Consider the following 13,387-nt stretch of genomic DNA (forward strand, 5'->3'; position numbering starts at 1 on the left):
GTGGTCTGCTGTGTGAAAGTTGTCGTTTGGGTATGATGTTACACTAACGCAGCCAGACAGGCCTACCCCAGAGTATATGTTGATGTCGCCTTGCCTGGGGACCTAATTGACACTCCCCATTCCTCAGACCACTCATAACAATAATGCTAGTTTATATATATTCAACACTGAGTAAGCCGTAAGAAATTCCCCTTTAACCTTCTATTTTCAAATTGAACGCCGAGTCCGCGTACATGGGGTTTTGGGTACATATAAAAAAAATCTATGTTTTAAAGTACCAGGTGCATCAGAACCATTTTCAGTGGAACTCTCGTGAGGAATTTGAGAACATGGATCGCATTGGGATCTATTTCGGCGAGCAATTCACGATCGATGATTTCTGTTTAACCTGAAAATCTAAATTCTAAAGTGTTTAAATGAACACTCCCCACCTTGAGGGTATAGATTCTGATTGTATCCCCATTACGTCACGTCGGGGGTAAAAGCCTATCACATGCAGCTCGGGTATAGAGTCGGTACATACCATTAAGCGGACAAAGCAATCGGCAGGGTGAGAGCTCGACATCGACTCTCACCAATTACCTTAGTGAAGGCATACGTGAAGGATGTAAAATGCAAGAGTTCCAGCTATATCACTCCGGCCTGTAAATAATTGAGTCCGGCTCGGAAATAAACCCATTGACTCGGCAACGATCCATGTCATCAGGGCACGATGACTCGCAATCAACCAAATCACCATCACTGCCCACCTAATACTGTTGACAAGCATGGGATGCCGGGACCTATTCTAACCCAGGTCCCCACGGGGCACGATGGTAAACAGTAAGCCAAGTTACCATCACTGACCATCCCACACTGTTGACAAGCATGGGATGCCGGGACCTATTCTAACCCAGGTCCCCACGGGGCACGATGGTAAGCAGTAAGCCAAGTTACCATCACTGACCATCCCACACTGTTGACAAGCATGGGATGCCGGGACCTATTCTAACCCAGGTCCCCACGGGGCACGATGGTAAGCAGTAAGCCAAGTTACCATCACTGACCACCCCATACTGTTGACAAGCATGGGATGTCGGGACCTATTTTCACCAAGGTTCCCACGGGGCACGATCTCACAAAATCCGCCAAGTTAGCAACTCTTATAAAAAAAACAAGGAACTATTCTAATCCAAGTCCAAAAGGTGTTTATAATTGCCATGGTGTATCATCAGTCTCCGACCTCATAGTACGAATCTCACATGTATCATTAGCGACCGCCTCCGGTTGTTTGCTTGTTGTTTAACGCCGCACTCAGTAATATTCCAGCTATATGACGGCGGTCTGTAAATAATCGAGTCTGGGCCAGACAATCAAGTGATTGACATCATGAGCATCGATCCACGCAATTGGGATTGATGATATGCATCAACCAAGTCAGCGCGCCTGACCACCCGATCCCGTTAGTCGCCTCTTACGACAAGCATAGTCGCCTTTTACAGCAAGCATGGGTTGCTGAAGACCTATTCTACCCCGGATCTTCCGTGGGCGAGTGGATAGAGTGTCTTCCCGGAGAACGGAAGATCAATGGTTCGATCCCCGTCCGCGATATTCCAAAATACGTTTATAAGATGGTACTTGTTGTTATCCTGCCTGGCGCATAGCCCAATGACACACGAGAGATCCGTGTGATGTGACAGAAATATTTCTGTCTGCATGTCGCTCAAATTTATTCCGCCTTACCTCCAAGGCCACGGCGTGAGTCGCGACCGCACAGGTAGCCAAGCTATAACAACAGAATTGCTGATTCTATAATAACCAGGGGATGATTGATTCCGAGACACGTTTCTGAAAGGATTTTGTTTTTTTATAAATTTTACTATATGCTTTTTGTCAGCGTTGATTGATAACAAACGTGTCACATCAAATCAAGTTGTTAACTTTCTGTGTAACCTGAACAAATGGTTCGTACGTGACACTTTACCAACCATCGTTATTAGTTTTACATTTGCCACAACTCGGGAACGACGTAGCCAATGTATATTAATAAAACTGACATTTTGCATCAATGTCCATCAACGGCGTGTCTAAACATCATAAAGAAATATGATACGATTTTTCATGGCCGCCTCAGACCACGGTCATACGAGAGTGGGGGAGAAGAGAGGGGAGGGTATGGGGGGTTGGGGGGGGGGGGGGGGGGGGGGGGTTGGGTGGAAATTCATGTCCGGAATCTTATTGGGATCTCGGGTAATAATGTTGGGACCGTCCCAGCTCTTTCTGCATTTATGATTTGGAAGAAAATAACGTCGGGTTTTCTAATACTTTATCCTGGATATCAGCGTTACTTCATGTTGTTTATTCTATAGTTACGTGTGTACTTCGTTAACTGGAATATACGTAGACACATACATTTCATCTGCTCTCCTGAAATGCGAATGTGTCGACAGTCAACAATAACTGTAAAAAGTCGTTTTCTATATAGCTCATTTATACATGGGAATGGTTAGCCACCCGGTCTAAAGCTCTGGGTCAGTGTTTGGAGCTTTTGCGACTTTGATGCCATGGAGGAAAGGACACACCCGATTCCTACTTCCAGTAAGTGAATCGAATGTTGTATGTAAGCGCTGCAGTCAGCGCTGTTACAGCTATGGCGGCCTGCAAATCCCAGCGTAGTATGTCAATGTTCGTGGGATGTCATCGTCCCAGTTAGCGTGCGCACCTTTGTGTCGTCATTACCATGAATCGATGAACAAAAGATTTGAATTACGCCCTTCATTTTGAACGGATAACGTGAGGTTAGGTGAAATGGGGTTTAACGTCGCGCCCAAGATTATTGCACTTATACAGCGACGTGCATGCACGTGTATGTGTGTGTGTGTGTGTGTGTGTGTGTGTGTGTGTGGCTGCTTGTACTAGTCCGGACTGATGCCGATTTATAGTGCTAGCACACTGAGATACCATGCCGCAGTTTAACATGAATACCCCACTCAGACACAGTATACTGACTCCGAGCCGACCAGTCCTTGTTTTAGCCCCTTAATGCCGAGCGCCAGACAGGGTAACAACAAGTACCATCTTTTAACGTCTTTTGGTATGACGCGGCTGGGGATCGACGCTCTACCATTCGACCACGGAGGCGGTCTGAACGGATAGCATAAGAAATGGCGGTTAAATGAGTACAATTATGTCGACCTGTATGTAATGTTTACTATTTTTTGCACGTGACCTAAATATATACTTTATTGTGCACTGTAACGATGTCTATCAATTCAAATAATTTAAAGGTCATGTTACCAGTGAAAGTGGGCAAGATATACATGCTTGTTGAAAGAGGCGACTTATTATATATGGGATCGGGTGGTCAGGCTTGGTTGATGCATGTCATCGTGTGCCAAAAGATCGCCGTCATATAGCTGGAATATTGCCGAGTGTGGCGTTAAACAACAAACAAACAAACGTAAATAAAAACAATCCTTTTTCAATACTGAAAGACATGTTGAAGTAAGAAAACTCAATTTGTTCTCGGTACTGGCTGTGGGGACAGAAAGAACTATGTCCTTAAAAATGTATTGAACGGATTATATAATTTACATTTTAAGCGACTGAACGAATTATGAGGCGTTCAATGCCCTTATGGCGTAATCGTTTTAATGGGATCACAGGGTTGCTGACTTTCAGTGCCTTCTTTCAACGTTAAGTATAATCAAGATAAATAAATTAGTTAAATCAAATCTGTGAACACCATAGCAACTATGAAGAATGCTTGTCAAAAATGTAATTTGACGGGGACATTATCGAAACAACAGTATATTGTTGAATTTATCGCCATTGAACAACACAGGGAATTATCGGTATTACATGCAGTCGTATATGTACAGAATTTGGCGTGGTGGAACAATACGCATATATATGCATCTAGTGTGCACAATTTTGTTGCTATATTCTGTTATTTGTTTGATTGAAACTGTGTAATGTTCTCTGGCCGAGCGCACGTGTATGCTTCTTTCTGGTGTAATCCGTTCAAAGCTGATGGTGTAATTCAAATCTGCCGTTCATCGATTCCATGCCGTGATTACAAGCAAATATGTCTCCATGCTGCTGATCTAGAATCACTCAAAAACCCAACAGTTTCAAATTTTCTCAAACGAGGGACAATTTTCCACGGGCTGTTGTCCATTTCACGTTCTTGACTTTGCAAATAGTGCCCTAGCTGTGTGAAACCAAGATATTATCTCTGTTTAACTGGAGTGTTCATGAACTTTCATATAATATACATGTAAACCCTTAACAGCAGAAAGATGTTTTTACATAATCAGTTCTGTACAAGAAAAAAACAGTGAGTGAAATGTTGAGCAACGTACGTCCTCTGGGCGCCGTCGGGATACGATGAGATGATCCAGTGGTTGGTTAGTTTGTTGTTTACGCCGCACTCAGAAATATTCCAGCTATATGACGGCGGTCTGTAAATAATCGAGTCTGGACCAGACAATCCAGTGATTGACATCATGAGCATCGATCCGCGCAATTTGGATCGATGACATGCATCAACCCAGTCAGCGAGCCTGACCACCCGATCCCGTTAGTCGCCTTTTACGGCAAGCGTGGGTTGCCGAAGACCTTTTCTACCCCGGAATCTTCACGGGTCTCATGATCCAGTGAGGTGAGGTGAAATGGGGTTTAACGTCGCGTCCAAGATTATTGCACTTATATATAGCGACGTGTGTGTGTTTGTGTGGCTGCTTGTACTAGTCCGGACTGATGCCTATTTATAGTGCTAGCACACTGACATACCATGCCGCAGTTTAACATGAATACCCCACTCAGACACAGTATACTGACTCCGACCCGACCAGTCCTTGTTTTAGCCCCTTATTGCCGAGCGCCAGACAGGGTAACAACAAGTACCGTCTTTTTACGTCTTTTGGTATGACGCGGTCGGGGATCGAACCCCCCGCTCTCCGGGCGGACGCTCTACCACTAGACCACGGAGGCGGTCCATGATCCAGTGAGAGAGTTTGATTTTACTCAGCTTTGAAAAATATTCAATTTACGGCTTGCGATGACATGAAATCGGGAAAAAGTCTCCGAGCCTAACAGTTAAGGTCACTTAGGACCTGTTCGAGCCCGGAATCCCAAAGGTGTAGTTCCTATTAAAAATGGCGAAGATAATGAGGCATTTTTTTAGTTCGTCTTATGGTTCGGACATTAATTGTATATATACAGACTCACTTCATACTGAAATAAAATTTATGTTATACATAAAGTTGGAATGTCGACGAAATTTCTTTTTCATTTTAATACAAATCCAAGGATATTTGCCTTACTCGGTAATGTGTCCCATCAGTCAACGCGAACGCAACCGTGACCAGTTGGAGACTGCCACCTGGCGGGCATCAGAAGCAGTATTGCTTGCCTTCCGGTATCTACCAAGTACCATCAGCTGACGCACGTTACAAAGGTATTCAGGTGAGTCATCAAACCAAGAAAGGTAAGTCGGCCAGTTTCTGTTGCGGGAAATTTGATTTAACTTTTAACATGTGTGGGTAAAATTGCGTCTGTGTTGCTTGCCACATCATATTTATGTGGATTTGAAATGTGACATTCATGTGCTGTCAGGTGCCCCATGTGCTCGCCCACGTTGTCAGACCCACCAGTGATTATACAGTGTATATATGCAGAGTGCTCCGTGCACATTTGTCAACTCTTTGGCTTTGGCCTCCAGGACACAATTATGGTGTAAGGTGCAAGTTAATATTTATATTTACATTTCCGTAATTGTGAGGCATCCACTTGGTTTATGATGATGATGAATGTCATGATGATGATGATGATGACGATGACTGAAACAGTGAAGATTCTATTACAGTAAACTATGTTTATAATGAACATGCTTATTATGAACTGACGGATATAACACACCGGTACTGTTTTTGGTCCCTGGTGTTTGCTGTATATATATATATATATATCCTGTATATGCTTATAATGAACTACGGTTATACCAAACTAAAATTATAGGTCTCTTTGAGTTCGCTATAACCATAGTTTACTGTAAAAGTATATAGATCCTGAGTACCCTTGCACTCCTGCAAAAACGCCTCTGCGATCAGGGATTTCTCCATGTGCTAGAATAACATAGTCAACGAAATAAAGTTTTATGCATAGGCCTCATGTATATTATATTAAGTGAAAACAATTCAAGTAATCCTCAAATTTCTTACTTTAATTTGGAACTGAAAAGGGCATGTGTTTAATAACTGTAAGCATGGGGACTTGTAGCTGTACCTAAAACATCATTTTTCACTACCAATGATTCCCAAGAGGCCAAAGGCACAAGCTGTTTGAAATAAATATGAAATTTGTTTTTGTTCTGATATTTTTTCCACTTACACAATATTAAAATTATATATCTTATGTATATGTAGTCAGAGATTTCTCTTCATTTATCAACCCTATGTGACCAGCCTTCAAAATTTATGCTTGTCCAATAGCTTGAAACTACGGAATTGTGCTGAGGACAAATAACAATCTAATGATGGTAGTCCTCATTGACAAGCAGCATTTGAGGGCTGTAATTCTGAATTAGTTCTCAATGTTTCAATTTTGCTTCAAATTTAAACTGAATAAAACTGACAGAAAACATCGTTAACATGTTTGTTTTGTTCAAGCAGGACCAGCTCCAAACTCACCAGTACTCTGGACTAGTCTTAAAACATGTAAAATAAACCTGAATGTCTTTGGCTGTTGACACTAAATGTTAACATAACAGTATATGTTTCATTGTGGATGGGGGGCGGTCGGGTAGCCTGGTGGTTAACGCGTTCGCTCGTCATGCCGAAGAGCAGGGTTCGAATCCCGACATGGGTACAATGTGTGAAGCCCATCTCTGGTGTCCCCCGCCGTGATATTGCTGGAATATTGCTAAAAGCGGCGTAAAACCAAACTCACTCACTCACTCATTGTGGATGGTTTGGCGTTCATAGTTATAGCGCCTGATCTCATTGCTAATTCCTAATATTACAAACCCACCTTGGTCACAAATCATATGGGGGGCACGGGTGGCCCAGTCGTCTAAGGCGTTGCGATTCGCTGTGCAGAGTTGTGTCCCTTGGGCACGCCAGAAAACTATGATTGTGAGTTTGAATCCCGGTTCGCCCCGATTATGTTTCTAAGTTTGTCGGCACCATACCCGTGCTCGTGGGTTTCACTGAATTGGTAAATGTTTGAGACCTGCATCGCTTCGGGCTTTCCTCCCACATTAAGCTGACACGCCGTGATATAACTGGAATACTGTTAAAAGCGGCTTAAAACCCAACTCACTCACTCACAAATCATATGAAAATGTCCTATGAATACTAGAACAGAACATTCTAATATTGTGAGTAGATGCACCAGTAAATTTCTTGTTTCATAGATAAGCCTGACATTTATTTAGAGAAATAAACTAAGCTCAAATTTTCTTGTTGTGTCAAATAGTTTTTGAAACTCCTTAAATGTTTTTATTGTTTTTAAATTTATTTTAGATAGTTGGGAAATTGAAATCAGACGTCACAACATTTTGTATTTTAACCAAGGGAAATGTAGAAAAGAAGAAATGGTTTGTCCATTAAAAGATTATTTGTTCGAAAGGTTCATATCAAATTTGTTGATTTATGTTATACAATCAAGTATATGACATCTCACACATTGTGTTGTGGTTTGGAACTGTGAGAACATGATGTGATGAATGTTCAAAGTTCTGACAAAGAATGGTAAATCTTTAGTAAGCACTCTTTTAACTGGTCAAGCACCTGGTCATTAAAAACTTACCAGGTAAGTACAGGACTTAAGTGCTGTCTTTTTATGATCTGTGTTTATGGAGTAGGGCATAAGCTCACTCTTCTCTCCCACTTGGGAAAAATCTGTCAGTCTGAGATGTGTGGCAAGTTTATGATTATTTAGTAGATCCTGTTTACAAAATATTTCAGATTACAGTGACTGATTGTCTATGTTGTTTCCTAAAAAGTCTTCAGTCTTATATAGGTGTCTTTATAACGGATGCTATATGTTATCTGAAATGTGAAGATCATGCTGAAAGGTATTCTTGTCTGAAGTGACATTTAAACCACTTACTGTGATGGATGGTGCTGTGCTGTGCTGTTGAGAGGGATTTAACCCAGGTGACTCAGTGAAAATCCTGGGTCCAGTAGGTCTTCAACAACCCATGCTTGCCGTAAAAGGCGACTATTCTTGTCGTAAGAGGCGACTAACGGGATTGGGTGGTCAGACTCGCTGATTTCGTTAATGCATGTCATCATATCCCAATTGCTTGGGTCAATGCTGATGATGTCACTGGATTGTCTGGTCCAGACTCGATTACTTACAGACTGCTGTCATATAGTTGGAATATTGCATGGGGTGCTGAAGACTAGTTCTAATCCGGATGTTCATGGGGCACCATATTGGTACAATGTGTGAACCCAGTTCATTGATGTCCTATGAGGTGATATTGCTGGCATAATGCTGAAGACATCATAAAATCATCCGATCCCATTCACCCTTTAAGAGTCAGGTGCTTTTATTTCAACCACCTGAGGTCGTTGTGACCTGTAAGGCCAAGTAATTGTTTGAACTGACTGTAATGATCATTTATTTCCCAACCTAAGCCAGGCCAAAAAACATACTGATTACACATGGACATTATCACTGCCAGAAGCTGCAGTAAAAACAAAAAGTCTAAAATAGATTTAGTGATTTGGTCTGTTTTAGCAAGAACTTCACCTGTAGGTGATATAACCCAAGTACTGTTCAGTGCCGCATTAAGCCAAACATACTCACCATGGCACTCACTCACTCACACAAGCTCACCATAAGCACCAATCACCTGTATGGCCCACGACAATCACCTGTATGGCCCACGACAATCACCTGTATGGCCCATGACAATCACCAGTATGGCCCACGACAATCACCTGTATGGCCCACGACAATCACCAGTATGGCCCACGACAATCACCAGTATGGCCCACGACAATCACCTGTATGGCCCACGACAATCACCTGTATGGCCCACGACAATCACCTGTATGCCCACGACAATCACCAGTATGGCCCACAACAATCACCAGTATGACCCACGACAATCACCAGTATGGCCCACGACAATCACCAGTATGGCCCACGACAATCACCTGAATGGCCCACGACAATCACCAGTATGGCCCACGACCATCACCTGTATGGCCCACGACAATCACCAGTATGGCCCACGATAATCACCTGTATGGCCCACGACAATCACCAGTATGGCCCACGACAATCACCTGTATGGCCCACGACAATCACCTGTAGGACCCACGACAATCACCTGTATGGCCCACGACAATCACCAGTATGGCCCACGACAATCACCTGTATGGCCCACGACAATCACCTCTATGGCCCAAGACAAACACCGGTATATAACAGCCACCTGTATGGCCCACGACAATCACCTGTATGGCCCACGACAATCACCAGTATGGCCCACGACAATCACCTGTATGGCCCACGACAATCACCAGTATGGCCCACGACAATCACCAGTATGGCCCACGACAATCACCAGTATGGCCCACGACAATCACCTGTATGGCCCACGACAATCACCTGTATTGCCAACGACAATCACCTGTATGGCCCAAGACAATCACCTGTATGGCCCACGACAATCACCTGTATATAACAGTCACCTGTATGGCCCAAGACAATCACCTGTATATCACAGCCACCTGTATATCACAGCCACCTGTATATAACAGCCACCTGTATGGCCCACGACAATCACCTGTATGGCCCAAGAAAATCACCAGTATGGCCCATGACAATCACCAGTATGGCCCACGACAATCACCAGTATGGCCCACGACAATCACCTGTATATAACAGTCAGCTGTATATAACAGTCACCTGTAGGACCCATGACAATCACCAGTATGGCCCACAACAATCACCAGTATGGCCCACGACAATCACCTGTATATAACAGCCACCTGTATATAACAGTCACCTGTATGGCCCACGACAATCACCTGTATGGCCCACGACAATCACCTGCATATAACAGCCACCTGCAGGACCCACGACAATCACCTGTATATAACAGTCACCTGTATGGCCCATGACAATCACCTGTATATAACAGCCACCTGTATATAACAGTCACATGTAGGACCCATGACAATCACCTATATATAACAGTCACCTGTATATAACAGTCACCTGTAGGACCCACGACAATCATCTGTATATAACAGTCACCTGTATTATCCACACCAGTTACCTATATGACTCATGACATTCACCTGTAGGACCCACACCAAGCACCTTTATATAACAGTCACCTGTATTATCCACATAGTCACCTGTATGACCAACACCAATCACCTGTATATAACAGTCACCTGTAGGACCCACGACAATCATCTGTATTTAACAGTCACCTGTATTATCCACATAGTCACCTGTATGACCAACACCAATCACTTGTATATAACAGTCACCTGTATTATCCACATCCGTTACCTGTATGACCCACGGCAATCGTCCCCAGTAACCCTACAGCAGGTGCCCTGGCAGCATGTCAGTCATCATCATGATACATGGATGAGGCTGCTGCATGGAGGGATCATCCAAGTAGAGGAAACACTCTTTGCCTTATCAGTCAGTAGGATGGTGAACTGTGCAGTGGGGATGTCTGCCTGTACCAAGTAGGGGTCATACACATGTATTTATAATGTTATTGCCAGTTTATGATTTGTTATGTCTGACTTCTGGAGACATTAAAAATGCTAATGATGGCAGTAAGATGAGGCTCTGTACCTTGAACTGGCGTCAGGTGTTGTGAACAGATATGTACTGACCTCTCTTGGACGTTATTACCAAGACTAGGATTGGAGGTGAGAGTGAGTTGGGTTTAATGCCGCTTGAACAGTATTCCAGTTGTATCACGGCGTGTCAGCTTAATGTGGGAGGAAAGCCCGAAGTGACGCAGGTCTCAGACGTTTACCACTTAGGTGAAACCAACAAGCATGGGTATGGTGCTGACAAACCTAGAAACATGATCGGAGTGAACGAGGATTTGAACCAACAATCAGGTTTCTGGTATGCCTGAAGGATGCATCTCTGCACAGCGAATTGCAGCACCTTAGACGACTGGGCCACCTGTGTCCCTCCAGGATTGGAGGAAACAAAATATATTGACTTAGATCAGATTGATTACAGTTCTCAGTGATCCCGTTTACTGGTAATCACCAGTAAAACTAGGCTTCGACTGGTAATTAATGTGACTGCCAGTCCCTGTGGACAGGCAAATAATGTCTGTTACCATCAGAGTTTCCACTTGTCTATTTCTTGGTTAAATATCCATTTGCAGCATTTTCGTCTCGAAATATTAAAAAACAAAGAGAAAATTGTGACTGAAGTTTGTGTGAATGACGTATAGATCTAACTAAGTTACTTCAGATATCACATCTTTGCACTGAACATGAAGTTGAAAGAATTAAAACCAAATAATTTTCATACGTTTTTTTATTTGTTGAAAGTTGGGACTGGCAAAAAATTAGAGGGGACTGGTAATTGTTTAGAGTTGGAACACTGGTTCTGAAGGACCCACCAATGTGATTTGGTTTGTTTAAGTTGGTTGGTTGGTTGGTTTGTTGTTTAACGCTGCACTCAGCAATATTCCAGCGATACGACGGCGGTCTGTAAATAATCGAGTCTGGACCAGACAATCCAGTGATTAATATCATGAGCATCAATCCATGCAATTAGGATTGATGACATGCATCAACCAAGTCAGCGAGCCTGACCACCCGATCCCGTTAGTCGCCTTTTACGACAAGCATAGTCACCTTTTACGGCAAGCATGGGTTGCTGAAGACCAATTCTACCCCGGAATCTTCACGGGTCGTTTGTTTAAGTGGTGGCCCAGCAATACCATATCTGTAATACTGTTTTTGAGGCATACGGTTGTGTGTTACTGTTCACTTAAGGGGGTAAGGGTAACCAGGTGGTTAAGGTGTGAGGTCATCTCACTGAAAACCTGGTTTCATTCCATTCCCCACATTGGTACACTTTGTGAATCCCGTTCTTCCCGAAGATCAGTGAGTGAGTGAGTGAGTATGGTTTTACGCCGCTTTTAGCAATATTCAAGCAATATCACGGCGGGGGACACCAGAAATGGGCTTCACACATTGTACCCATGTCGGTCTTCGGCGTGACGAGCGAACGCTTTAACCACTAGGCTACCCGACCGCCCCCCGATCAGTGGTTCGATACTAGGGACACATCGTACCATGAGACGTTAAAAGATGGTGATTGTTGTTACCCTGCCTGGCGCTTGGCGTTTGGCATTACGGGGATAAAACAAGGACTGGTTGGCTTGGAGTTAGTATACTGTGTCTAAGTGAGGTTCACGCACACGCACACGCACGCACACACATATGTACACAAACATGCACATAGCTTTTTAAGTAGAATAAACTTGAACCTGAGATTAAACCTCATTTCACCTCACCTCAAGTTACCCAGTAACTATTTTCCCATGGTTTTGCTTGGGATAAAAGACATGTTTAGCATGTTAAGAATTTCTGATCCTATTTCAACAAAAAACTATTGCAGATGACAAAAAGTCCTAAAAAGAGCCCTGAAGATTCAGATTCTCTTTTATATGATTCCAGGGTAATTGTTGTGTTAACTGTAGACCTCCATCCTCTCTTGCCGCATCAGTGCCAAGCCCTCTTGACCTTTGACACTACTTTGTGGCAGCTAGATGAGCTCACGAATAAACGTCTAATTGCATGACCGAACGCTGGCAAAGACTTGGTAGTTGTGGAGTCAGGTGGGTTTGTCGTCTCCAACACCGATGTGGTGGAGTTCCCTCATCTCAGCAGACCTGTAATTCTATAGTCCGAGAGAGAAGAAGTTAAATATAGAGACTTAAGCTAGCTTTGCTGTGGGATAATTGCTGGCTGACTCTTCATGCAGACTTTTGCAGACAGGTTTTGATGAATTTTCCACTCTGGACAGATTAGATTGAAGGTAGCAGATGACAAAGTGCGCAACATCTCGCTGGAATCTGTTTTTTGTGCTTATCTTCATGAATATTTACATGAGCCGAATATAGATATATTGATCAATGTTTCATGAAACGTGATTCTCTTCTGTTGTCTCCCTGGGCATCTTAGTGTTGTAACTTTGTAAAGTCTTTGTTTATAGTATCTAAGCTCACAATGTCTTAGTGCAACGAGATGAGCCTGTGCCTCGGTTCAATGGATTCTTAATGTAACTAACACCCATTTAACAAAATGTTTGTAAATATCGATAATCCCCAGTGGGGATTCTGGTTGCCAGAAACTATGATAGTGACTTGATTGATGGGACCTGT

The sequence above is a fragment of the Haliotis rufescens genome, unplaced genomic scaffold (assembly GCF_023055435.1).
Source record: "Haliotis rufescens isolate VD_foot unplaced genomic scaffold, xgHalRufe1.0.p SCAF_11, whole genome shotgun sequence".
NCBI classification, from domain to species: domain Eukaryota; kingdom Metazoa; phylum Mollusca; class Gastropoda; order Lepetellida; family Haliotidae; genus Haliotis; species Haliotis rufescens.